Here is a 27,017-nt window from a genome sequence, read left to right as displayed (position 1 = left end):
TTATGGTTGTCGGAAACCCGGACATATCAAACGCCAATGTCCCGAGCAGGGAAACTGGCGAGGGAGGCCTTCCAATTAAATGGATGTACATCCAGGAAAGGGAGTGAGCCTCGCCAAAATTCTGACGTTCGGAAAGCCGGTAGCGAGGGAGAGCTTCCGAATACTCAGAATTGCACTCCCTTGGTCAACCGGTGTGCTGATGGAACATTTGGCGGGAAAAATCCCCCATTGTTACGGTTCCGAGCTTTGGAACATTCGTTTCTAGGCTTGTTAGACTCTGGTTCCTCCGTGTCTCTCTTGGGTGATAATTTTATCCCAATTTTTGAGAAAAAAGGGAGGAAAATAAGCGAAAATGGCACTACAGTTAAATTTGGCCGTGGCACGTCTCGTGTCGCGGGCAGTATCAGGCTTTCCATAAAGTGTAGTTCGAGGTCTGACCCCCCCCCCCCCCCCGGTTATCTTGGGTAGAGATTTTATTGGGGAGGAAAAAATAGACCTAAGAATGAGGAAGGGAGGGTGGTCAATCGGCACCCTACCTCAGTGCGTCGTTCCCTTTGATTTCGAAGAGGAAGGCGAAAGAGTAAATTATTGTCAGGTAGACAATGAGAGTCCCGGCACCGTGGGCACCCCCGCAGCGTTGGAGACGTTAGTTTCAAAGTCTAAGTGCACGGATGAGGAGAGGGATCTTTTGTTAACAACCATCTCGGATTTCCGAGAAGTGTTTACGAAACGGCCCGGCGAAACTTCTATCATTGAACACGCGATAGAGACGGGCGATGCCAAGCCGATTTTCGTCACCCCCATCCAGCTAGTAAAAGAAATCGAGAGGAGATTGACAAGGCGTTTGATGAGTTGTTGGATCTAGATTTGATAGAACCCAGTGTCTCGCCTTGGGCTGCGCCTATTGTACTAGCGAGCAAGCCGTATGGTACCAAACGGCTTTGCATTAACTTTAAGGGAATAAACGGGGTAACGGAGTCTGACTGTTACCCCATGGCTTCGATCCCAAATATTTTGGCGTATTTGGGAAGCGCGAAGTATTTCACCACGTTTGATCTTTCGAAAGGCTTTTATCAAGTCAACGTTAGGAAGTGGGACAGGCCGAAGACCGCCTTCGTTTGTCATCGGGGGCTTTTTCAATTCAAAAAGATGCCTTTTGGAATGAAAAACGCACCGAGCACGTTCATGCGTCTGGTGGAAACCGTTTAGCTCCTTACATATGGAAATATGTTTTGGGGTTTTACGACGATTTCGTCGTATATTCCGAATCGTTTCAGGATCATTTGATTCACATTCGAAAGGTTCTAGAGCGTATAGCCGAAGCGGGATTAACAGTTAACCCGGACAAGGTGCAACTTTGCGCTGACGAGGTGTCGCTTCTGGGCTATAAGGTCGGACCGGGGTACTGCAAGCCAAATCCGGATAAATTTAGGGCTATAGAGGATTTCCCTCAGCCTAAGAATGTAACGGAGTTGCAGCGATTCCTCGGAATGATCGGGTATTATCGGCAGTTCATCCCGAATATGGCGGGAACTGCTAGGCCGTTGTATGACTTGCTGAAAAACGATGCAAAATGGCATTGGGAGGATACCCATACTAATGCTATGCGGGAACTAAGTAGGAATTTTAAGGACACGGCGGAGTTGGCGCTCCCGGATTTAAATGGGAGCTTTCTCATTAAATGTGATGCGAGTTTAAAGGGCTTAGGCGCTGTGTTAGAGCAGAAAGGCGGGAAAGGGATGACCCCTATAGCCTTTGTAAACCGGGGACTCGTATCGGTGGAGCGCAACTACTCGACGACGGAATTGGAATGTCTTTCTGTGGTATACCCTCAAGAAATTCCGAATGTACGTCGAGAGTACGGACTTTGTGATCGAAACCGATCACCAAGCGTTGAAGTGGTTACGACACCTTAAGGAGCCGGTGGGCAGACTTGCCCGCTTGGCCTTGGAGCTACAGCCGTATAATTTCGAGGTGCGATACCGCCCAGGGAAATTGAACGTTGTAGCGGATGCTTTATCCAGGGCCCCTCTCGATTCCGAGAATGGTCAGGGAGGAGCGGTGGTGACGTTGGCGGTTTCAGAGGAAAACTCTTCTGACTCCGCGGAGGGAGAAAACTCTTCCAAGGAGTGGGGGCTTCCTTTCGACAGGAGAGCCTTCATAAGTTTGCAAGTTACTGATCTAGTGTTAGCGAGGATTATCACTGAGTTAGAGCGGGATAGAAGCTCTGAATACGGCATTGGAAGCCGGGACTGTACTAGATCAGTATATAATCGACAAAGATGGCTTATTGTTTAGGTACTTCGCTCCTTGGGATGAGGAGACTGAAGACGGGCTTGAAAATGCTTGGAAAGTGGTGGTACTAAAGAGACTTAGAGTACCATTTATTAAGTATTTTCATGACGATGCGCTTGCCGGCCACCAGGGGGTTTACAAGACGTTTAAACGTTTGAAAATCAGAGTCACGTGGTCGGGGATGAAGCGGGACGTTATCAAGTATGTGAGGGGTTGCGGGGTGTGCCAGAAAAGTAAGCCATCCCAGCAGCTAACCCCCGGGCTACTTTCTAGCGTCCCCAGTGAAAGGCCTTTTGAATTGGTAACCGCTGATTTAATGGGTCCCTACACTCGAAGTGCCAAGGGAAATCAGTACCTACTCGTCATAGTAGATCATTTTACGAAGTGGGCAGAACTCTACCCGCTTACGAAAATGACTACTGAGAAAATATGGGAGAAAATGTATCAAGTTTTCTGTCGATATGGATTCCCACGACAGGTGATAACTGATAATGCATCCGTATTTTCTGGTAAAAAGTTCAAAAGGGCCTGTTCGGATTTCAGCATACCCCCTAAGACGACGGCCCCTTATCACGCTCAGGCAAATCTGACTGAGCGGATGAATAAAACTATAAAGCCAATGATAAGGACTGGGACACCCGTCTCCCAGAATTAGGCTTTGCTTTGCGTTCAGGCGAGAGCAAAGCGACAGGGTATTCGCCCGCCGCTTTGAACTTAGGCCGAGAGCTTCGCGCACCCCTGGATTGGGAGTTGATACCAGGAAATACTTCCGGTAATCGAAGCGCAGGCACGTACGCCGAGAAACTGAAAATTAGGCTGCATGATGCAATCGCCCATTCACGCTTGAATTTACAGGATTCGAAGCTCACGCAAAAACTGCACTACAACATGCGTCATCGAGCAGTTTTCTACAAACGTGGAGACCTCGTATTGCGGAAAACTCATATTTTTTCCGACGCTAGTCGTGGTATCACGGCTTCGTTGGGAGATAAGTTTGAGGGGCCGTTTGTAGTGCAGGAAAGGACCACTCCTTTGACATATCGGCTGGGGGACCCGAACTCCGGTGATTTCATCGGAGTAACGCACGTGTCCCAGCTGAATACTTTCACCCCGCCGTGGCAAGAAGATGACCCTCCGTGTGACGAAACCGGTAGGGGGGCGGAAACGCCAAACGAGAAGAAGGAAACCCTCTCTCGTCCCAAGAGAAAGAGACGGCGTAGAAGGGGTGAGAGCACTGTAGACCCCCCTAAGCATCGCTACAATCTGCGTTCAAAAGCAAATGCCTATAGTAATACTTTTTGGGTGGGGGTCTAACTTCTTACGTTGAATTTGAGATACCTTGAATTGTACGTAATTTTGCTGAATATTATTGCGCATTCGCGCCATCTTTTAGCAATTGTAACCAGGATCGGGGAGGTCGATCCCGATCTCGCCGGTCAGGGCGGGGAGAAGCCGCCTCCACCAGAGGCCTTGCAACTCGAGGACGTCAGAATAGGCAGACGGCCGCAGGAACGATGGGGCAGACCGCCCTGTTGAGAGGAGGGCAACCAGCCCAAACCACAAGGCAGACGGCCTTAGGAGGACCCTTAAGGAATACCGCTCAAGGATCAAGGGGGCAGGCCACCCACTCCGCAACAGCATCACCGGCGTCCTTTGAGGCGAGGCATACGCCCCCTCAACGGATGTCGAGGACCGTGGTTACCTGGGTGGCACCGATGGACGTTGGCCTGTTGACCTATTTCAGTGCCGCTCGGTGGCCCAAGCAGCAGATGCTTGGGGTAGTGGGACGCCCCACTCCCGATGTCTTCCAGGGGTGTACTGTGGGGAAAGTAGCTCCGAGGGTGTATCCTTCGGTGGCAGTCCCTATGGTGCAAGGGTTTTCCGTTGTCAAGTCAGTCGAGCCGATTCCGGTCGCTGAGCTTGCCGCCGCCCATACCCCAGTCTTACCCCCACGAGTGTCAGGATCCGCCGTCACGATGGATCTGGACACTTTGTTATTGGGGGATAACGACGTCTCTCCCCTCGATAGTGGCGACGAGCATTTTCTCGACGCTATGGACCAACTTTACCTCACACCCGATGCCTAATTTTTGGGTGGGGGGGGGGGTGTAAAGCCCGCATTTGCATCCGCAAATGTAGGCTTTGTCCCTAACAGCCTTTCCCTTTACTTCAGAGAGTTCTCTCGTTGTTTTGGGCCATTGCTGCTGGGGAAGGTAGGGATGACTCATCCTCGCTCGCGTCGTCCACCTTTGGAATTCTCTGAGAGTGGCGACCTCTGACCCGAAGGGTTAAGAGTGGGGTAAAGTTACCGGTGACGCTTACTATTGCACCACAGTGAGTCCGTAAGATTTCTTGGCGGGCTTTCTTCTCTAGCCAATTAGGTTGGAGACCGGTAGCGTCATCCGAGGAGCCCGCGATATAAGGGACGTCGGAACATTGGATTAACTCTCTCTTGGTTACGGACTCCGACCTAACCAGTCATATCTTTTTTATTATCTCTTCTAGAGAAAGTTTAGTGCCATGCCTTGTAATATTTGGTAAATATATATTATTAATAAAGAGTATTTTATAGGTAACTCTCGTACATGGTTTAGACATATGCCGACAATTTCCAGGCTTCACAGAGGGTAGGTGTGAACGCGGCTTTACATACACACATACCAACCCACAGACACGGTGATTGTAATACCCCTCCTAGGTTACATAGTCTCCTCGGAGAGGTAAAAACTGCGAACGCGGTGATTGCACTCTGCCCCGAAACTGTTCGCAGCCCAGACAGACAGACACACAGAGAGACAGGCACCGGACAGACAGACACGGTGATTGTAATACTCCTCCGAGGTTATAGTCTCCTCGGAGAAGTAAAAATTCAAGAGACTTCTTTTGTTACACAGTAAAAATCTTAATATAAAATATTAAAAGTGCTACGAAGAGCGTACGAGAAGTTACGCCATCTCATACAGAGGTATCAATGATCATCAGGTATGATTTTTACAATTTAACAAGATACAAATTACAACACAGCTAGTCGCGTGTAAGGCGCGCGTCGCAATACCAAAGTTCAACCAAAAAACTTCCGGGGCCATTATCTCGGTTTAAATGATGTTTTTAAATTATTTCCAGTCATTCAAGTATATTTAATATAAATTCAATGTCTGAGAACGCTGGGTGTTTGGGTTGTCTATAACATGTGCCGCCAGGGCAGAGTATCAAGTGTTTTTATTTTTAATATCATTTTTTGGTTCGTTGAAACTTTTGTAAAAGTTGCGTTTACATAAGCCTATGTAGCTTTTTTCGAGTTCATAAATATCAAATTTATCTAATAACGAGGTTTTATCCTTAAGGGAATTTAATCAATTTTGTATTTGAATAATGCCTCTGTGTGAGATGTAGAAACTAGTCGTACGCTCTACGTAGTGCTTTTAATATTTTATATTTACGTTTTTCTGTGTAACTAAAGTGGTCTCTTCAATTTTGTAAATGCTTTCTATGGTTTTAAAGCAGACGATTAGGGGGATAGAATTTATGGTTTAATTTGCATCAAACTGAACGGTAGGTTTTTCAATCCATTTTAATTCTAAGAATGAATAATTTCCATTGCACGAGTTAAATGTGACCGACTCAATAAAAGATGTTATCGTAATATTTTGCAGACTCAAAAAGGTGAATTGGGAAGAAAAGTAATAGATCGATCGAAAAGGAATGATGGAATATACGGCTCTTTCCTGGAACTATATTTGTTTTTGTTCAACTTGGACATGAAAACTCCGTTCGTTACACTTTTTCAAGATCCTTATTATTACTTTTCTGATATAAATAACAGGTTTGGGAATTTTGAGCCGCAAAATGACCAGGTGTATATCGGTGAAGCATTATTTGGGGAGAAGTTAATGACCTTCCCGTTTTCCGAGAATGTGTCTTCATCCTGCATGGAAGTTATCAACGTGGGGTAACTAATTTTTATTTACGCTTATACTCAAGCCACTGGAGTACACTTTTAACTAGACCTAAAAACAACATTATTAAAAAAATAGGAAAAATTTAATAATTTACTGATGTATGGTCCGCTCCTATCTAGTGACGCTTTTGGCTTAAAATGAACTTATATATCAAATTCTCTAAGTCTTTTTACTAAGTTACCTATGTTACTGAAAAGGTTGGAGTTGCTGGCACCTAGGACCAACAAACACAAGGAGGACGCAGCTAGCCTTTAAACACGCTAACGAAGGGTTGTGTACGAATTTAATTGGACGAGCGTCACGAGCCTTTACGATGAACGTTTTACGGGCGGGGGGAAGACAATTTCCGAATTTTCCCCTTCCGACGGCAGCAGGCGCTAAAGCGTCTATCCAATGAAAAACGTACACAAGAAAATCCACGACTTTTGACGGGTTGTGTTCGTTGCTCCTAGCTGGCACTATCGAGTTATCCACAAAATTACGGGAAAAATCAAAAATCGTTGGAATTTAGTTCATTATAGGCAGAAAAATAGATTATAAATAAATAAAAAAATCAATAATTTAAAGTGAAAACCTACGAATGTTTAGTTACGATGAATGAAATTCTGTCCAATTAGTTGTTCATGACGCTATTACGCGATATTATGAATGGCTATCGGACGCGTTACAAAAGTATCAGATTACAGGTATATGCTTGAGCGCTTAATTTTCCCATAATTGAGTGGTTCGAACGAAAGAAATCTATCAAAATATGGGCTCTAATAATTGTTCTTGCTCGTTAGAAATACGTCACTAGTGTAAATTTTAGACTTAGTCATCTGCTCCAATGTACCTAATAGTCTAGGTGATTTGTTGCTCCTGTGTTGTATTTTATGATGGAACAGCAATATTTCCATCGCTGATTTCCATCCCGCCCATTCTATTTTTGTTCGTTTCATTTTGTATTTAATAATATTAATATTATCTTGTATTTAATAATATTAATATTATTAAATTCAAAATGAGACGAACTAAATTTATTTAGACTTCAGTTATATGTATTATTGATTACCAGGCCAATGAGAAGATAACGATTTTCCTTTGTACTAGTTAAAGGCTTCAGTTATAGCGGAATTAGAGCTTAAAGTACAATAATTAGCTAAATATTAGAAATATAACATTTAAATCATTTTTATCATTGCATTTCTCTATATATATATTACACTAAAAAATGTGATGTCTTTTCAAAGAAATTCAAATGTTGTTTCGAGGTAGTTCGAATTTTTTTTATTTAAATGATTATTTTAAAATTAAATAAAACCAAATTAGATATTGGGGTTACCAAACCATGGCCATCTTAAAATCAATATACAAATATCTGAGCAAAATGAGAATATTACTTCGTTTACTTTGGCAGGTTATTGATGATATTTGAATCCGAAATGGTGGTCTTTAATTGGAAGAAGAGCAAATATAAATGGGACCGTGTTACGTTTCAAGATTCACACGATTCATACAGAGCTGTCACCATACAAGATGAAAAATTCATTCTATTTATTTTTATTGTTAGTTTAATAATTTCACTGTCAATTTTATTTGTAGAAATTCTTCGAAAGAGAGACTATTATTCACATAAATTTTAAAAGTAGAACACGATTTTAAACTCATGCTTTATTTAATAGTTTTCGCATCCCTCCTTTCGAATACAGAAAACCAAGTGATAATATTAATTTGAATTCATTTCATCAATCTAAATTCTACATATTTCCACAACTTTTCTAAAAACGGGTGAACGAAAAAACCAAGTGTGTTGCGATCTAGAGTCGAAAACGGCTTCACTAACAAAGTTACGGAAAATGTTAGCTCGTGTAAATAGACCTTCAGATAATCGTAGTTCAAGTTTTAAGAAAATCAAACTTGAAGATTTTTAATTTGTAAGGAAATTACAATACTTTACAATGGCTTTATTTATTTTTAGCTTTATTAAGTGTAAACGGTTACCTTGAATATCTTAAATGAAAGTTAGTATGTAAAACTCCAGGTTGTTCTAGTTTTGTAAAATATTTTAATAAAATTAACCATTGTACTCGAAACTATCATTTTATTTCATACTATTTTCATTGTAGCGGCTACACATATTTGTTTTACTTCTACATTAGATGTTTTAACCAATATTTCAAACAAATACACTCATTAATAGCGGATGGAAACATTTATGGTATCTTTCAATCCAATAGCTTTGGGGAAAAAGATAAAACGTAGCAACTGGATACCAATACCAGTGGCCGCTTAAAAGTTTGTAGCCGTTTTCGAAACAATTTGGAAATTTATTGTAATATCCGCCAATTAAAGTCTTAACCTGATAGCTTAAGTAAGTGTACAACTCATCATATTCCGGAAGCTCTGGGATGTCAGACTATCGTGGGTAGTCGGTGGATTTCACGTTTCGCAATGAGTAAGCCAGTGCTTTTTAAGCATCCTTTATGAATAGCGGGTTAAAATTTGTGACACACATCTTTATCTTCACAGTCACATTCGTCTAAAAAAGCTTTAACTTAAATCGTTGAATACAACATTTCATAGTTACCAATTTTACCCCTAGGCTAATTGTCCCATTCATACCAATTTAGTTTGCATCTTGGATTGAGCAATTAACCGAAATCACAAATTACCAACGTTCTTTAACGTCTTAAATTAATGTACTTGTCAAATTTCGCTAGACCCTTGTCGACAGATTATCGAGTTAGCAATGGACAATCACAGCTAGATTTCCCAATTGTTTCAGTAACGTCCATAACGTTTTTATCAAAATGTGTGAATGTGATGTTACACAAATGCACACAATCAAATATTCCGGAAGCCCTGCTTCGACATGAGTTCTGTCGAGTCTTCAATTGTCTTAAACGTCCACGCTGGTTAATTTTTATTTTGGAAACCGAAAATTTTAAAACATTTGAAGTAGTACACAATTTTCACATAAGTGTAGGGGGCTGTCGGCTCGTGTGGCATGAAAGGCCACCACCGTCTTACGCATTGTAACCCATCCACCTGAAATAAAGGCATTAAAAATGCTAGATAAATATTAAATTAACTGATTATTATATTAATTACTATAATTCCGTTAACTTCGCGCCAATCATATTCTGTTAATTTTTTTCCCTCCTCTGAGTGGAATCCAAGTACCAAAATGTTAACATATTGTCCCTTTTCTCTCCCCATTCTCCAGAATAAGTTCACCTCTCGCAGATTTTTGGAGGATGGATTTTTCCACTCTTCTCTCCCCATCTCCAGGATCAGTTTTCCTTGCGCAGACTTTTGGAGGATGGATTTTATCCCCTGCTTTCCCCATTCTCCAGAATTATTTTTCGTCGCGCAGATTTTTGGAGGATGGATTTCCTCGTCCCCACACTTTATAATTGTTAAATCATTTCGCAGACCACAATCAGTATATTATCTCTGCTCCCCCTCCCCCCTCGTTACTCATAATTTTATCTTTATAATTTATCGCTATAATTTCTCAACTCTATCATCTCTTTATCGGTTCCAAACCCCAGAATTTCTAATGTTTTCGCCCTTCCCAAACTCCAGAATTTCCAATGTTTTCGCCCTTCCCAAACTCTAGAATTTCCAATGTTTTCGCCCTTCCCAAACTCCATAATTTGTTTATGTTTCCGAACCCCTTCATTTCAATTCGCTATAATATGAGCAATAAGAACAAGTTATTTACATTTAATTTGTTTATTTTAGAACTTTGTTTACATGATTACGTAAAATTGGTTCTACCACTAGTCAGAGATTTATCCCACTTAAATCATTATTTATCATTATATCAGTAATTAATTTGATCTTCGTAAGGAATTTACACAATTTCATTTAAATGGATGAAACTACCTAATGCAAGCGCGACTTAAATTAATAATTATAAAAGTTCTACCTCACGTATTTGTATCGTCTAAGAGTATTTTCGTCTGACAGATGAGGGACAGTCACAAACGTAGTCTTCAGGTACAGGTGAGTTGCGTTTGTGGACGACAGTAGTTGTGAGAAGTACTTTTCAGAGTGTGTACTATCCCTCGACGGACAGTTTGGAAAAAATCTGGCGTGTTCCCAGTACGTCACCTGATTCCCAGTCTCCTAAGATTCCGTGGCACTTGTAACATCGTACATCGTCTCCACGTTGAATATACTAAAATCCAGCAGCAACTAGTTGTTCTTTGGTGACGTTATGGTTTTTCCAGTGACGAATAGTTTCACGTCGATACGCTTCGATATACATAGCTGTAGTAGACTAACATTTTCTATATTTTCAAATGATACATTCTCTATCCCAACATGCCAGGCCTAATTTTCTCAAAATGGTTTTAACTGGTTAAACCTAAATTTCTACGCTAAAATTTCTAAATATAATCGCTTTTTCAATATTCAAATTGTTTTAAAAATGTTTAAAAATATAGTCTACTACAAAAAATAGTTATTTACTTTTATGGTAGGAAATACTTAAGCCTTTGTCGGGCTGTAAAAGACGTAAATAACCGACAGCAGGTCCTTGCTCGTCAATATTCCAGAGAGAAATGAGACGTGGGAGAAAGAATCAGCTAATTTCTAGACAGTACAGATTATTATCTCTTGAGAATAAAAACAAAACTGTGAGTAATGCGTTGACGTCATTTCTTAAGTACCTTATCTAAAGTGTGGAAAAAGACCATTGATGCCAAGTCATGGAGGCCCTAACGAGATTTTTCCGAACTAAGAATTATCACTAGACTTAAACAGCATCTGAAGGTTGTTTCCTATTGGTCGACGTTGAAGTCATTTCACAAGTTTAAAAAATATTATTGACCTATTATCATGGTTATCTATAGCGAGATTTTTAGGAGCTAAGAAATACCCTCCAAGTAAAGGTTGATTCCCATTGGTTGGCCCTAAACTGACGTCATTTAACAAGTAGAATAGTGAAAAAACCTATTGTTTGACGTCAGTAGTTTAGGACCGTCTTTCTGGATACGCGAGGGGGGCGCAGCGTGCTTTCCCCCACGCGTCCCCAGCTGCGCGCGGGGGGGAATGAAGCGGGGAATCGCGTTGCCGACCCCCCTCGGGCGCGTGTCACGCGTGCACTCGTGCGTAACGAGCACAGGTGTTTTGAATAATTAATTAGTCGACCTGTCAATCAACCGGTTCAAGGTCGAATATTAATGAGCGTGGTATTGTTTAACTAGGTGGATTACCGTTAGGGGTCATTGACCTGTTAGATAGTAACATGTGTTTAGGATCATCAAGTAGTTATATTATATGTTTGAATATTAATTTTTGGCGGGAAAGTGTAAGCGTCGCGTGTATAAAAATCAACGTGGTTAAACTCTTTAGGTTTATTAATGTACACTTAGGTTTGACATGATTTTGGCGGGGAAACGGGTATAGGTTGTACTATATAGGTCTATTACATGTTTGTATCTTTATAATTAACCGTTAGGGGTAATTGACCTGGTAGCTATATGGTTGTTAAAGTTTTGGCGCGAATTTAACATGTGTTTCGGTTAGAAAAGCGCGGGAAATTGTAAGCGTCGATTAACAATTTAAGGTTTATTAGGAATGGTACGTTTTACCCAATCTGTATGAAAATGGTTTATATGATACAACTTACGTGCTTATTAAGAAAGAGACAAAAATAAATATAAACAGTTTATTTTTAAATTAAAATTTTAAGGGCGCCACCTAAAATTACATAAATTAGTTGCTAATATAATAAAACATGTTGAATATATTACCCCCTTCCACGATGATTTTGATCCCCGGCGCTAGAAAAAGTGCATGTTATAATTTCATACGTATTAAAATATATTTAACGAATTACCTTTCCTCAAGTCCAGTACTCGCATTTCCGCCGACAATGAAGGGTTGATCAAAATCTCCCGATAGGGAATTGTGGGAGAGTTCGAGGGCGTTGGGGAGTTCCCGGGTGTTGGTGGGTCCGAAGGCGTGGAGGGTGGTGGCAGCGTGTCGGGTCCTATTGTTAGAAATTTTATAAAAGTATAATAAAAAATAGAAAATAATTACTTCGAACCGGTCCTAGGTCCGCGTTTTCTCCTATAATTTAATAATTATCAATTACTTGTTACAGTATATTATCAAAAGTACATTACTTCCGCGTCCTCTCCCCTTCACTACTTTAATAAAATCTGCTGTAGTGTTGGAAGCCCTAAATTTTTAAATTTTTGTTGAAAAGGTTCGTATTAAGACGTTTTACAACTTACATTGTAGTTCAGGAACGTAATGTGATAAAACATGAAAAAATCGAGCCTTTTATACCCGGTAATCTTAACCTAAATATTTGATTTACTATAGCTTGAGGTTAGGTTCGTGTTTGGAATTTTTCTCGAGGAAACATTGATTTATTTAAAAAAACGTTACGTTAATAGAGTACGTGAAAATTGTTACAAAACCATTAGAAAATGGAGTTTCCTAAGCATCCCGCTAGGGGGTTTATTTACCACATGTTGATATAAAAAAACCGTTACGAAAAATTACGAGTACCTAAAACCGTTATGATAATTAGCATGTGTTATAGAAGTTCCTAAGCGTCCCGCTAGGGGATTTTTGTTTATTACGAAAAATTACGCATGTATTAATAAAAGCGTTAGATAAATTAGCATGTGTTATAAAAGTTCCTAAGCGTCCCGCTAGGGGGTTTTGCGACTATAAATAGAGGGACGCGCTTTATTTGCATTTATTTCACAACTTGCTTTCGACTTGAAGAAATTGTAAGTACATTTTAAAATTTGGGGAATTACCTTTTTTAAATGACCGTTTATTGTTAGGAAATTATTCTGGCACGATGGATTTTGACCGCAAAGTAATAGTTTATTAATTCAGTCTATTTTTTATACCATTTAATTTAGTTTAATTTTTAGAACCAATCCGAAACACCCCCCTGCTCCCAGGTCAATAAGGTCCGTCGTCGATTAGATTTCGGAAATAAAGTAAAGAAAACTCGTTTCGAAGTAGACATCCCGAAGAATCAACCTGATATCATAGATTTAACATGCCACAAGGTACTCGATAGCCCTTCCAAACAATCGCCATTCAAACCAGTTGATGCGCCACCCAAAAGCACCCTATCCAAGCCAGGCCCATCTCAACCAGGTCCATCTCAAGCCGGTCCATCTCAAGCCGGTCCATCTAAGCCAGTAGACGACGGCTGGACGGATATAGTCGTAGAGTTTTCCCGCCATAAAAATTTCGGGATAAAAATTGCAAGTTTCAGAAATAACTTGTATTTAGATATAAGGCGTTACGTCAAAAATAGCGATCGGCCAACCGCGACGAAAGACGGCGTTTGCGTCAAACTAGATTCGGCGTATGAGTTAAAAGAGTATCTAGAACAGATAGTTTATGAAGAAGGTTATTTTCAACTAAGAAACGAGAAGGTTGAAATTCTAGCGGGTAGGAGAGGTGAAGTTCTAGTTTACAAGAACCGTGGACGTCACTACGAAAAACTATTAAACTTGCAGAATTCCGGCGAAGTTTACGACGTCGCGACAACGATTCAAACCGTATTAAATATTTACGCAGGACTTTAAAAACACCATGGCCCTCGACCTTAGCACCCGTTTCAACCCTAAAAATTTTTACTCAATAGATAAAATCATTGCCAGTTCTTCTCGAAAGTATAGGTGTAAATCTATGCTATTCGAGTGTAATTTTAAAAATTTAGACCAATTAAACCACGCGGATATCAGTAACCAACTGACCCGTATTTTCCAATCAATATTAGATAGAATTACGGCCGATAATTTAGGCTACACGCGCGTCAGGGTGGTGGTAATTTCCGATGAGCTGCAAGATCCGATAAATTTCCAATTAATGAATATTAATGAGTTGACAGCTGAGAGAATTTTAACGGGGATTGAAAAGGTAGCGCAGTCCGTAAAAACCTTTTATCTAGATTCACCCCTCCGATTTGACCTAATATTTCTTCAAGATACCCCTATGAGAGGTCCCCCTCGCAGCGTTAGAACAAGAAGCTATGAATGTTTAGATCAGTATATTAACCAAGGTAACACATTTATCCCCATTAGAAATACGGACAATTTATGTTTTACGAGAGCCCTGGTGGTGGGAAGAGTTTTGGCCGACTATCAGAATTTGAAAAGTTTAGGACAGGGTGCTAGTTTTAACGAATACCAATTAAAGACAATTAGAAATGGGAAAAAACCCGAACAAGAGATTGAAGCTAAAAAATTACACGCCCAAGCGGTGGTTCCCGAAGGTCCCGTAGAAATAATAGACATTAACCGATTCCAAAATATATTACCCGACTACCAAATTATATTAATCTCGGCGGACGATAATTTCGATAAAATGTTTATTGGGCCCTTCAAAGAAAAACAAATTTTCCTCTTAAAAATTAAAGACCACACCCACGTCGTACGATCTTATTCGGCCATGTTTGGGGCGCAATCTTTCTGTAAATTTTGTCTAGTCCTTTTTTATTCTGACAAACAAAAAAAAGTCACGACTGCGGACCCAATCTTAAATGCCGCCGATGTCGAGGCCCCGAATTCCACCCTAGTTTAGATTAGGTTACCCATTGTAATGACTGTAATAGGTATTTTGCCGGACCAAATTGTTTCTCCCAACACGTAGAACTAGGAACCTGTCAGGTTTTAAGGCGCTGTTTAAATTGCGGGAAAGACTATGAAGGCAATCATAATTGCGACAACAAATGCGCTTTTTGCAAAATTGAGCATCCCAAAAACGAGTGTCACGTCCGCCCATTAGAAATAAAATCAAATGAGAAACGACTATGTTATTTTGATTTTGAGACCATAACGACTGACACTAAAATTAGACTAATTTTAATAATTTCCGCGATGCAAGAAGCGCCATTTTCGACCAATTATGATTACCGAAAATTTCACGGCTTTGATTGCGTTCAAAATTTCCTAGATTATTTATTAGCGTGCCAGGTGACAGTTAATGGTCGGAAAAGAGTTACGCGGCCTCTCTTTGAAAACGTCATATTAATTAGCCATTTCGGGAGTGGTTTCGATACGCTCCTTATTCTTAACGGTCTATTAAAACGAAAGATTAAACCCGAGATAATTTATACCGGTTCCAAAGCCCTGGGTATGTTTCTCGCCCAATTTAAAATAGCCTTTATCGATAGTTTCATGTTCCTAACTACAGCCCTTCGAAATTTCTCGAAAACTTTTAAGATTGTCCAAAAGAAAGGTTATTTTTGTTATTCATTCGCTACGGAAAACAATTTAGATTATATCGGCGCCCTCCCCGAGAAAGAATATTTTGGTATCGACAAATTTACGGACGAGGAAATCGTAGAATTTAATCAATGGTACGATTCCCAACGTTACGTCGTATTTGATCTAAATAAAGTTTTAACCGAATACGCGATCGATGACGTTAAACTTTTACAGAAAGGATTCGATAGTTTTAGAAATTTATTTTTAAAAACCGTTGATTTTGATTTGTTAGGGTCAAACGCCATAACGTTGCCGGGAGCCGTCACAAATTTATTCCTTAGTAGATTTGTCGAACCAAACACTATCGCGATAGTTCCGGGGACGGGTTATAGGAAACGGCATAGTGTCAAGGCCCTAAAATGGTTAGCTTATTTGGGGAAAAAACTCAACGTGACATTTCAAACGGCTCGATCGCTAGGTGGAGAACATGTAATTTACCCCTATCGATTAGACGGTTATTGTTCCTCGCCCGAAATAATTGCCGAATTTTACGGCTGCCATTACCATAAATGCCCACTGCACACTGACCACCAGGCTTACGATAAACAGTTAAAAGATTATAATTTAAATATTTATCTCAAAACCCTCGACCGCGAAATTTTTTTAAAAAAGGAAAGGCCTAATGCGCAGTTTATTAGTATATGGGAACACGAATATGATGAGTTAGTAGAAGATCCAGCAATTGCGAGTTTTTGCGATTCCCTACCCTTTACCAAACCGATAGGAGCGAGAGACGCCATTCGCGGGGGGAGGGTCGAAAACTTTGTAATTTACGCCGAAGCCACTCCCGATCGACCAATCAAAGTCGTGGATTTCAATAGTATGTACCCGTCCGTCCAGATGAGTTCCTATAAATATCCCAAATCAAGCCCCGAAATTATAACTTGTAACTTTAATTTTTCCGTTAACGCTTATTTTGGTCTGATTAAAGCTACGGTGCTGCCACCTACCAATTTAAACCTCCCTATTCTCTCAGCTAAAATTAATAGTAAAATTTATTATACTCTCTGCTACAAATGTGCAGCTGAACAATGTTTCGAATGTACCCATACTGATCGAGAGCGTAGCATAACCGACGTGTGGACGACCCCCGAGTTTTATCTAGCGATAGAGTACGGTTACAAAATTATTACAATTCACGAAGTACATCATTACCAAGAGACATTCGATAAAGATTGTCCGCTATTCGATGACTATATTCGGCTTTTTTACAAAATTCGTCGTATCCAAAAGACATAATTACATTAGAACAAAAACTTAATTATTTACGAGACTTTAATGAAATTGACGGGTTAGATTTAAATTTAGACGATATAACCGATAATCCCGCTTCAAAAGCTATTGGCAAACTTAGTCTAAACAGTCTGTGGGGCAAAAATTCCATTAATTTAAATCGAGGCCAAAGTGTTTTTATTAATTCTTATAAGGAATTAGTCGAAATTTTGGCCGATAAAACCAAAGAATTAACGGATTTTAAACTACTAGACGATGATATAGCCTTAGTCACCACTCGTTTTCAGGAAGACTACGTTCCAACTTATCGGAAAGGGTCACCAACGATAGGCGCGTTTGTAGCCAGTTACGGCCGTATTAAATTATACAAATTAATGGCTCAAATTGGTTCTAATTTAAATTACGTCGATACTGATTCTGCTTTTCTTTATATGAGTAAAGACTTAAATATTCCGCTAGGGACTACCCTAGGTACATTAGCTGACCAGTATCCCAATGAAAATATAAAAGCCTTTGTTTCCTTGGGATGTAAAGCTTATTCAATTTTATTCGAATCTGGAAAGATTGTCACTAAACTTAAGGGCATTACATTGACTAAAAAAATCAGTCAATTGTCAACTTTGAAGCTTTGAAGGACCTCGCTACACGCAACCAACAATTGAAATACAGCGTCGAAGTCCCATTTAACGTGAAACGTTTAAAAACGGGGCAGCTATTCCAAAAACCAGCTGAAAAACTCGTTGGATTTACGTCTAACAAGCGAATCTTCAAGAGCGACGGTACCAGTATTCCCTTCGGCTACAAAAATGTCAGTAACGCGGCTCAAGTTTAAATCGCCGACCACGTTCCTCATCAGTGGACCGAGTCGATGCGGAAAAACAGTTTGGACTTTTCGGCTTTTAAAAAATCGACACACGCTGTTCGAGAAACCTCCCGAGCGAATCATTTATTGTTATAATATTTGGTCGGAAAAATTCAATGAGCTTAAAAAAATTATACCTGATATCGAGTTTCATCAGGGTTTATTAAGTGAGAAACCGGAAGAAATATTTGATAGTTCTATAAATAACTTGCTCGTTCTCGACGATCTCTCTCAAAGTTGTTTAAATAACGCGTACGTTTCGGAATTATTTCGTGTTGGTAGTCACCACTTAAATTTAACTATATTATTCTTAACCCAAAATGTTTTTGGTCAAGGTCGAGCGGCTCGCAATATTAGCTTGAACTCATCGTACATTGTTCTATTTAAGAGTCCGCGTGATCCTAGTCAGATTAAATGTCTTAGTCGACAAGTATTTCCTAATAACCCAAATTTTCTAAGTACTGTGTACAATAATGTAACTGCTTCCCGACCCTATTCTAATATTGTTTTAGATTTAAATCAAGAAACACCAGAACATTTCAAAGTGCGAACAAATTGCTTATTTGAAGAGGGCCCAATGATAACTTTTCTTGAGTAATGGTGACGGGTTTAAAAATAATGTTTAAAAAAAAATTATTCTGTTAAATATATTCTATAAAAAATATGTGAAAATGTTTTCATTGTATAAATTCTGTGTGTTTTTTGAATAAATTTGAATGTATTTATAAAATTGTTTCATTACGTAAGATGACTTGGCCACGAGCGATACGGGAACATAAACCTTATTTAACGCTCATTAAAAAAGCTTCCCCCAGTCAGCGCAAATTTTTAATTAAAAACGCTAGTCCCGAACAATTAATTTCTAATATTTGTCTTAATATTACCCGGGGGGCGCTACCTGTTGGCGCAAATAGGAAAAAAATATTACAGCGCTATAAAGCGTGCATCAGAAAACTTGCTCGTAAAAATTTAACCGACTTAAACCATCGAAAAATTCTAATATCTCAGCGAGGCGGATTCTGGGGTGCAATTCTCGGTTCATTAATTCCCGTGGTTCTTAACCGTATTATTAATCGATGAAAAAATTCGTTTTAGTCCCCGCCGATAGCTATTTTAGCGATACGGCCAAATTAATAGACATTATTCAAAATCAAATGAAAAGTATCATAAATAAACCGATTAAAGTAGGGAGTGAGGAGGATACGTTACGAGAGTATTTAACTATGCTTCAAAGGTACTTTAAAATTAAAGAATTTCAAGGAGTCCCCGCCGTTCGTTTAGAGCCCCCAGCGATGCCTCCTCCATCGAATACGTTAGCTCCTCTTCTCGCACCGGCGCAGATTATACGGCCCGTGGCCCCTCTTCTCGCACCGGCGCAGATGATACGACCCGTAGCTACACCAACAAATTCTCCGAGTAATGTCTCTCGTGGTTCCCCCGTTTCACCCAGTACTACGTTGATTTCTCCCGAACCGATTCCCGTTTATCTACACGCGGAACCGAGACCCCCTCTTCGACCTACTCCCCCAATCCCGGCGTTTCTACCGGATCATTTGATAGCGGAGTCAACACCGAATATTCCCGAAGCCGTCCACGAAGCACTCCGCCGCGAGTTTGATCCTCTTTCAAGTAGTACACCACGCCGTTCCGAAAGTACCAGTAACATACGGAACCTCTTCAATACGTCTGAAGGCGCGACGGGTACTACACGAGACAGCGACGCAACGTATAGGCCATCGGCTGAAAGCGTGGAGAATTTATCGGAGGCTGTGTCTCTACCATTTTCGGATAAAGATTTACAAACGAATGAAAAGCACGTGAAGAGGAGACTAAATGTTCGCAAACCTTATCCGACACCTAAAAACAGACGCCGAGCATTAAGCCCTCTTAAAAAATGGAAAAATTGATACAATAAAAAATTTATTGATTACAATATTTATTTTCGTGATTCATTAAATGCAGACACATATTCCATAACGAGATTATGTCATTGATATATAGAGTATCATTATACATATCTAATATTTCTCTATAAGTATACCCCAAACATTTACATACGATATAAAATAAACAATGCGCACCGCATGTTTCCGAGTCAATCGGTTGGATAATATTTTTATTATATACCCACTTTTTAGCTAAATGACCCAAGTTAAAATTGTACGTAACAGGTGAATTTCCAAACGAACAGAAAAATTCTCCCTTTCCCGATTCAATAAACACAGCGACCCAATGAGAACCTGGTTCCGTCGAATCGTCCGTATTTATAATAAAACAATACGTTTTCTGTTTCAGCGGTTTTTTGGGAATCGCGTCTTTGGAAAATGTACCAATATAAAATGGGCGCGTTCTATAATCACATTTCAAAAATTCATCAAGCTGATTAGTATTCATGGTATAATCTTTTGTAGTTCTTCGGGATAGAATGAACCCAAGATGACTTGTTTATTTTGATCTTGTATGACGTAAACAGGACGAGGTCTATTAATCACTCTCTTAATAGTAAACACTTCCTTCGACCAGTATCCCTTGTAGCCTTTAGTAAACGCTTTCGGGGCTTTTGTTAATCGAACACGTTCACCGACTTTGAATTTGGCTTTTTCCCTAATTGATTTTTTACCGTAAAGATTTTTCCAAACTAAATGCTCATTATCAACCGTTACTTCACACGGTTTGAACCCGGTCGACCTGTGTACACTGTTATTATACGATCTAACAATTTTCGGTAAATCCTTAATGAAATTTGGTTTCTTAGTTTTAGTAATTAAACGATTTATTTTGTTCTCGAGAGTTCTATTGGCGCGTTTTACGATTCCGCATTTTATGTCCCCGTAACTTACAAAATGTTTTATATCGTTCTTTTTTAAATAATCTTGTACGGTCTTATTAAGAAATTCCTTCCCTTGATCCGTATTAATTTTCATGGGTTTATTAACTTTGTGAATTTTTTTAGCGCCTGTAGAACGTCTTTCCCGCTCTTTGTTTTCAAAGGTAACGCGGATAAAAAGCGCGATAAAACGTCAATGTTAACTAAAATATAATTATAATCCGGTTTCAACTCGTCCAAAACTATTAAATCCATTTGATGAATTTCATTCAGTGACGTCACATATGTTGGTGTACGAGCAAATTTAAGCTTTCGGTCTCTATGCAACGTATAGGGGTCTTGCGTTAACAACCATTTTTTAATTTTGGTCTTTGGAATTAAGGGCAAACTTTTTTCTAATCGCTTGACACCGCCTAATCCCCTGGATTTTCAGGATCGTAATAGACTTTCTCTATGGTTTTATTCATGGCCGCGCGCTTTGACCTTTTAACTTGTAATAAAAATTAAACAAACCATATTCTTAAATTTATACCATTTATTAAAACAAAAATTCTGTAATAATTTCATTTACATCGTTAACCATTGCATGAAATAAATAATGTATGTTTAAAGAACAATGTGGGTAGTTTTCGTTAAAATTATTTAGAGTCTATTGATAATTGACCAGAGGAAGAGCTCTTTTCACATTAGCCTCAAGCCTTTCAGACCAATGCGAAGCTACGGGAAGGCACGTAATGTCATGAGCCAATTGAAAGTGACAAGCTGTATTTTCACAGGACCCCGTTAACGACATTAGAATCTCGGTTAATTCGTCTATAATACATTTCTTCATACACTGGTAAGTGTTTTCTCTCCTGAATTTCCGTATTAAGACTTAAACGAATAATTTTTAACCGCTCCCAGCTTGTTTTACACATTGCAAAACCGTTTGAAGTCGAGTACAAGACATTATACTTGTCATTAGCTCCGCGGACGTGCGAACGCAAATCAATAAATTTACCTCTTTGACATATAAATCCTTCGAGTTTTACGTAATCGGTTAGCCAACTATGAAATCGGGTTGGGGGTTTTGTCAAGTCAAAGAATGTGTCAATTTCATCGGAAAATGTCCATAAGTTTTCCCAAACGTTAAGATTAAATGAAACGTATTTTCTATGCCCTTGGCGTTTAATTTTAAGATCGGTACCCGGAATGTCATTTGAAAGAAAAATTTCCAGTTTATCAGAGAGATAATGAGAGCGTGACATGGTTGAACGATTGCGCGCGAGGAACTGTTAAACGGCTTAAGGTAAAGTGCTTTAAATGGGTTTTATTCGGCGTTATAAATTACTTTGCGATCGCGTGTTATCAAAATCTCATTATCGAATTCAAAATACATTATACATGTCACATTATGGGTTAATGCGTTTTTAAATTGCACATCGAGTCGTAAACTACCGTCCTTTCTAAGAGACATATAATCCCCACTAGCATTATTGTCGCTTGTTAGATCCAACAGATACATGTTATATCCGTATTTAAAATTTTTAAAACTTATGAAATTACCACGGTCGGCCCCATCGATCCCCATCGCGGCAAATAGACTCTGATAAGGTAAACAATAATTCCCTTCGTCGTAGTCCATTTGGAACCCATCGGGAGGATAACGATCAGGACCCACCGAGAGGGACAAATCGGTCACGTTTAAATGTTCAAATTGTAAACTATTACTATTCAATGACCCGATAAACGCATCTTCCTTGACAAAAACCACAATAGCTCGTTTCGGTAATCTACCTAAAATGATGTTATCGCGGTTTATACTCGTTAGGCCTCTCGCTACGCTAAAATTTTTAACAATCGTTTGCGTTAAGGGATAGATAGCTGGAATATATGATTCTAGCATTTTTGCATGCGCCAATACGATTGAAGGATTAACTTTAACTTTTGTCACGTACAAGTACGCTTGGTCTATAACTAATTTATAATCCTTGCCAGCTTCCATAGACATGACGGTAGTTAGGCGCGGGCTTCTAACTAAACGAAATCGTACCGGAACTTGGTTTAACATAAACTTGTTAATTTTACACACATCAACAGACAAAGGCCCCATTATTTCAAAGGATTGCGATTCTTTTGATCTTGAGCCTCGCTTCAGGGCCCCGTTGGACTCTGACTTGAACGTATCTAACCACATTTCCGTCGGCTTGGTCGTAGAGTCCATATAAAAGAGGCTATTTTGGAGTTGCGAATTTTTTGCATCTTCTCCATAGTTGACTAATTTTTCAATGTATGAACTGTAAGCGTAGCAGTTGTTCGCGGACTGGGTAGAAGTATCCCCGAGATAACAATCGCATTGACTAAAAAGCGACCCTATTAGATTATTCGTTGGTGCCACTTTTGTTTCAGCGGCGGGGACATTCGATCCATCGTTATGTAAAAGTCTCAGTTTCAATTTTAACATAGTTTTTGATAAATCCATATATAAATCTTCCGACGCGGGAATAAAAAATTCCAGAGAGCCATTGTCCGATAAATTGTTTGTTGGTAAATATCTTATTTCCGTTGTGGTAATTACATTAGTATTGACCAATGGGCGTTGAAAAATATCCAGCTGACTTAGCATTCCCTCGTAAACCGCCATTATTATCCTAAAAAGTCAAGTTTGGTTCTTTTTGTAACTCTCCGTTTGGACACTTTTTTTCGTTTCCTAATGGGGCCCGTTCGTCGTTTACGGCAGCCGCTGCCAGACTGATTTCTCGTTAATCGATCAGCCGCTTTATGTAATAAATTGCTACCGGCGATTCTTAAATTGTTCTTTAACGTTTCTTTAGGGTCATGTCCTTGTTTTAAATCTTGCCACCATCTCTTGCCTACTCCAAAAGCCTCATTGGTCACGGGTTTGATAATGGGTGTTATATATTTTATCAGCTTTTTAAAAATTCCGCCCACGCCTCTTCCCCGTTGATAAACAGGTCTGGCAAAAAATGGTCCGCCACCATATTGTTCGCGGTAATATTTGAAATAACTTTCACTGTCGGCCATTTCGTCTCAAATGAAGTCTAACGACACTTTTACCATTTATAAAGGCTATTGTTTCGCCAAAATCCGTTTTCATGTCAATGTCAACTATTTCTGTATTATTTGTTCTCAAAGGATAGTAATCAATTTTGTCAAAAATAATAGATTTTTCAAACGGCTTATCATTTCCAGCTAGCGGTATTATTTTCATCAAAGGGGCAAACGTATCGCCTACATATTGAGGGTATATTAAATTTGAATATATATATAGTGTTCTGGCTCCCATTGATAAATCAGCAGCGTAGAGACTGTCTGTATTGGCCAAGAGTTCACTAAAGCGCGTAAAGCCTAACATTTCACCGAGACCTTTCTCAGATGAATGAAATATAATTGCAAACCCCGCCGCGGCTCCAATGTGAACGGATCCATTATGGTTAATGGTTAATTTAAATTTATCCCTTATTTCCTCATCCAAGGTTAACATCATTGCGTCTAAAATGTCTTGGACACTCGAGTAAGCACCAGTCGGTATTTGATAATCAATTCGAGTTTCGACTCTAAACGCGGCGTCTTGTACATTATCACTTCTAATTTCAATGTAATTAAAGTTATTTAACGATAAGGACTTTATATAACCAGCAAAAGGTTTCGTACAAAAATATGACCCAATATGAAATCCGTCTTTCCGATATGGATTTATGTTAGGTTCAAAATCGAGAAGCTCTTTAATTGGTCCATTGGGAATTCTAATATGGTAGTTATTGGTGGTTATCAAATTCCAACAGAGCCCGTTTGGTTTCGCGTGGAGTTCAATTTTAATTTCATTATCAAGCCCGAATTCTTTTAAACTTTCATTAAGCGCTGCAATAAGTTTTCGCACGACACTATATCGAAGGATATTTCCATTCTGGTCTTTCTCCGCTTCAATTTTACCCACTTTCACTGATATTTTAAAGTATGTAAACGGTTCCACGTTTTTAACGGTTGTCGTGGAAACTGCTAAAAATGACCGGTTTTTTTCTGTAATATTTTCCCATGTTGGCGGTAATATAATTTCGCTAATTCCAACTTCAAAATTTGAAGGTACATTTAAAGGTCGTCCTAAATTTACTTTATAAGTAGACGCTGTATTTTCCGGGTATAAATCGCTCGAAGCGTTACTCGGTAATGTTAAAAATAGATCGTCCATTGCAAAAATAATATGGCCACTAGCCTGAACCACCACGTAAACTTTAATTAGATACGATATTAACAACTGGTTATATACTATGACATTCCTTTCTAATTTATAGGGCTATTCACCTCTAGTTATCGATAACCTGATTCTGATTTCCAGTTTTTCCTGGATTTACTGATATAAAAGGACGGGATTTTTTCCATGTATTCTCACAATTCGATAATGTTTCTAATAAAAAGTCTTACGTTCCTTATGAAAAATCAACAATCTACTAGTAGCTGGGATCCCTCTCGATATGGTAATATACTTATAATTACATTCAAATTATTTTAAAATATTCCACCAAAAATGTGTGTAAAGCTAGTCTTAAAACAACTTAATGTTTCCCCGACATACGTTCTAAAACGCCTCACTTGGTGGCACTGGAGAAACTTTTTGACGGGGCCTCGTACCCAGTTTCACCCCCCCCCCGACCTCCCATAAATCTTTCTATCATACACCTTATTTAAATTGAATAATACAATATATATATATACGGCCCAAAAACAAAATACTAGCTCAAAATTATAGTTTTTTACCTTGTCAAATGACAATGATGAGTCCGTTACTGTTCGTTGAGCTTTACCAATGGCCGTTAGTAATGGCGAACATCCTAGAACGTTAAAATATTTTAAAAAATGTTCATTTATAGGCCTAAAAGTTTACCTGGAAAGTATGCGGCCAATATAATTCCTAGAAATCTAAAAAAATGTTAAAAGTTACGCGGTTAGATACTTAGCACAATTTAGTTCCCATTAGCAATAACTAGAGTGCCCGAAACCCTATTTAAAACGTTCAAAACTTTAAACAATATCTTAACAATACTCCTAGCTTAACTTTCTTTTGGAGAATGGCGATTTCGACCGCGTTTCTTAAGATGCTGGGTGAAGAAAGTGGCGCCATCTAACTTAAATATTATATTTAAAAAATTTTGTAATTTATAAAGTGTTATTAATACTGGTATATAATAATCAAATGAGACTGATATTTATGTTATATATGGACCTGGTTGAGATGGGCCTGGCTTGGATAGGGTGCTTTTGGGTGGCGCATCAACTGGTTTGAATGGCGATTGTTAAGAAGGGCTATCGAGTACCTTGTGGCATGTTAAATCTATGATATCAGGTTGATTCTTCGGGATGTCTACTTCGAAACGAGTTTTCTTTACTTTATTTCCGAAATCTAATCGACGACGGACCTTATTGACCTGGGAGCAGGGGGTGTTTCGGATTGGTTCTAAAAATTAAACTAAATTAAATGGTATAAAAAATAGACTGAATTAATAAACTATTACTTTGCGGTCAAAATCCATCGTGCCAGAATAATTTCCTAACAATAAACGGTCATTTAAAAAAGGTAATTCCCCAAATTTTAAAATGTACTTACAATTTCTTCAAGTCGAAAGCAAGTTGTGAAATAAATGCAAATAAAGCGCGTCCCTCTATTTATAGTCGCAAAACCCCCTAGCGGGACGCTTAGGAACTTCTATAACACATGCTAATTTTCATAACGGTTTTAGGTACTCGTAATTTTTCGTAACGGTTTTTTTATATCAACATGTGGTAAATAAACCCCCTAGCGGGATGCTTAGGAAACTCCAATTTCTAATGGTTTTGTAACAATTTTCACGTACTCTATTAACGTAACGTTTTTTTAAATAAATCAATGTTTTCTCGAGAAAAATTCCATACACGAACCTAACCTCAAGCTATAGTAAATCAAATATTTAGGTTAAGATTACCGGGTATAAAAGGCGCGATTTTTTAATATTTTATCACATTACGTTCCTGAACTACAATGTAAGTTGTAAAACGTCTTAATACGAACCTTTTCAACAAAAATTTAAAAATTTAGGGCTTCCAACACTACAGCAGATTTTATTAAAGAAGTGAAGGGGAGAGGACGCGGAAGTTATGTACTTTTTATAATATACTGTAACAAGTAATTGATAATTATTAAATTATAGGAGAAAACGCGGACCTAGGACCGGTTCGAAGTAATTATTTTCTATTTTTATTATACTTTTATAAAATTTCTAACAATAGGACCCGACACGCTGCCACCACCCTCCACGCCTTCGGACCCACCAACACCCGGGAACTCCCCAACGCCCTCGAACTCTCCCACAATTCCCTATCGGGAGATTTTGATCAACCCGTCATTGTCGGCGGAAATGCGAGTACTGGACTTGAGGAAAGGTAATTCGTTAAATATATTTTAATACGTATGAAATTATAACATGCACTTTTTCTAGCGCCGGGGATCAAAATCATCGTGGAAGGGGGTAATATATTCAACATGTTTTATTATATTAGCAACTAATTTATGTAATTTTAGGTGGCGCCCTTAAAATTTTAATTTAAAAATAAACTGTTTATATTTATTT

The 27,017-nt window shown here is 39.0% G+C and overlaps 1 long non-coding RNA gene across 1 annotated transcript; it reads right to left on the bottom strand.

Annotated features, from left to right (window-relative positions):
- Positions 1-11,942: 11,942 nt before the first annotated feature.
- LOC149948788 (uncharacterized) lies at positions 11,943-25,462 on the bottom strand. The gene is made up of 4 exons (XR_016480462.1): positions 25,298-25,462; positions 25,171-25,244; positions 12,085-12,237; positions 11,943-12,028 (listed from the first exon to the last, which is right to left on the bottom strand). It is a non-coding gene; the product is annotated as an uncharacterized LOC149948788 (long non-coding RNA).
- Positions 25,463-27,017: the final 1,555 nt, after the last annotated feature.

This window comes from Leiobunum rupestre, chromosome 4, assembly GCF_980474605.1.
Source record: "Leiobunum rupestre chromosome 4, qqLeiRupe1.1.hap1, whole genome shotgun sequence".
NCBI classification, from domain to species: domain Eukaryota; kingdom Metazoa; phylum Arthropoda; class Arachnida; order Opiliones; family Sclerosomatidae; genus Leiobunum; species Leiobunum rupestre.
The sequence above is the reverse complement of the archived record's forward strand: the minus strand, read 5'-3'. Positions and strand labels throughout refer to the sequence as shown.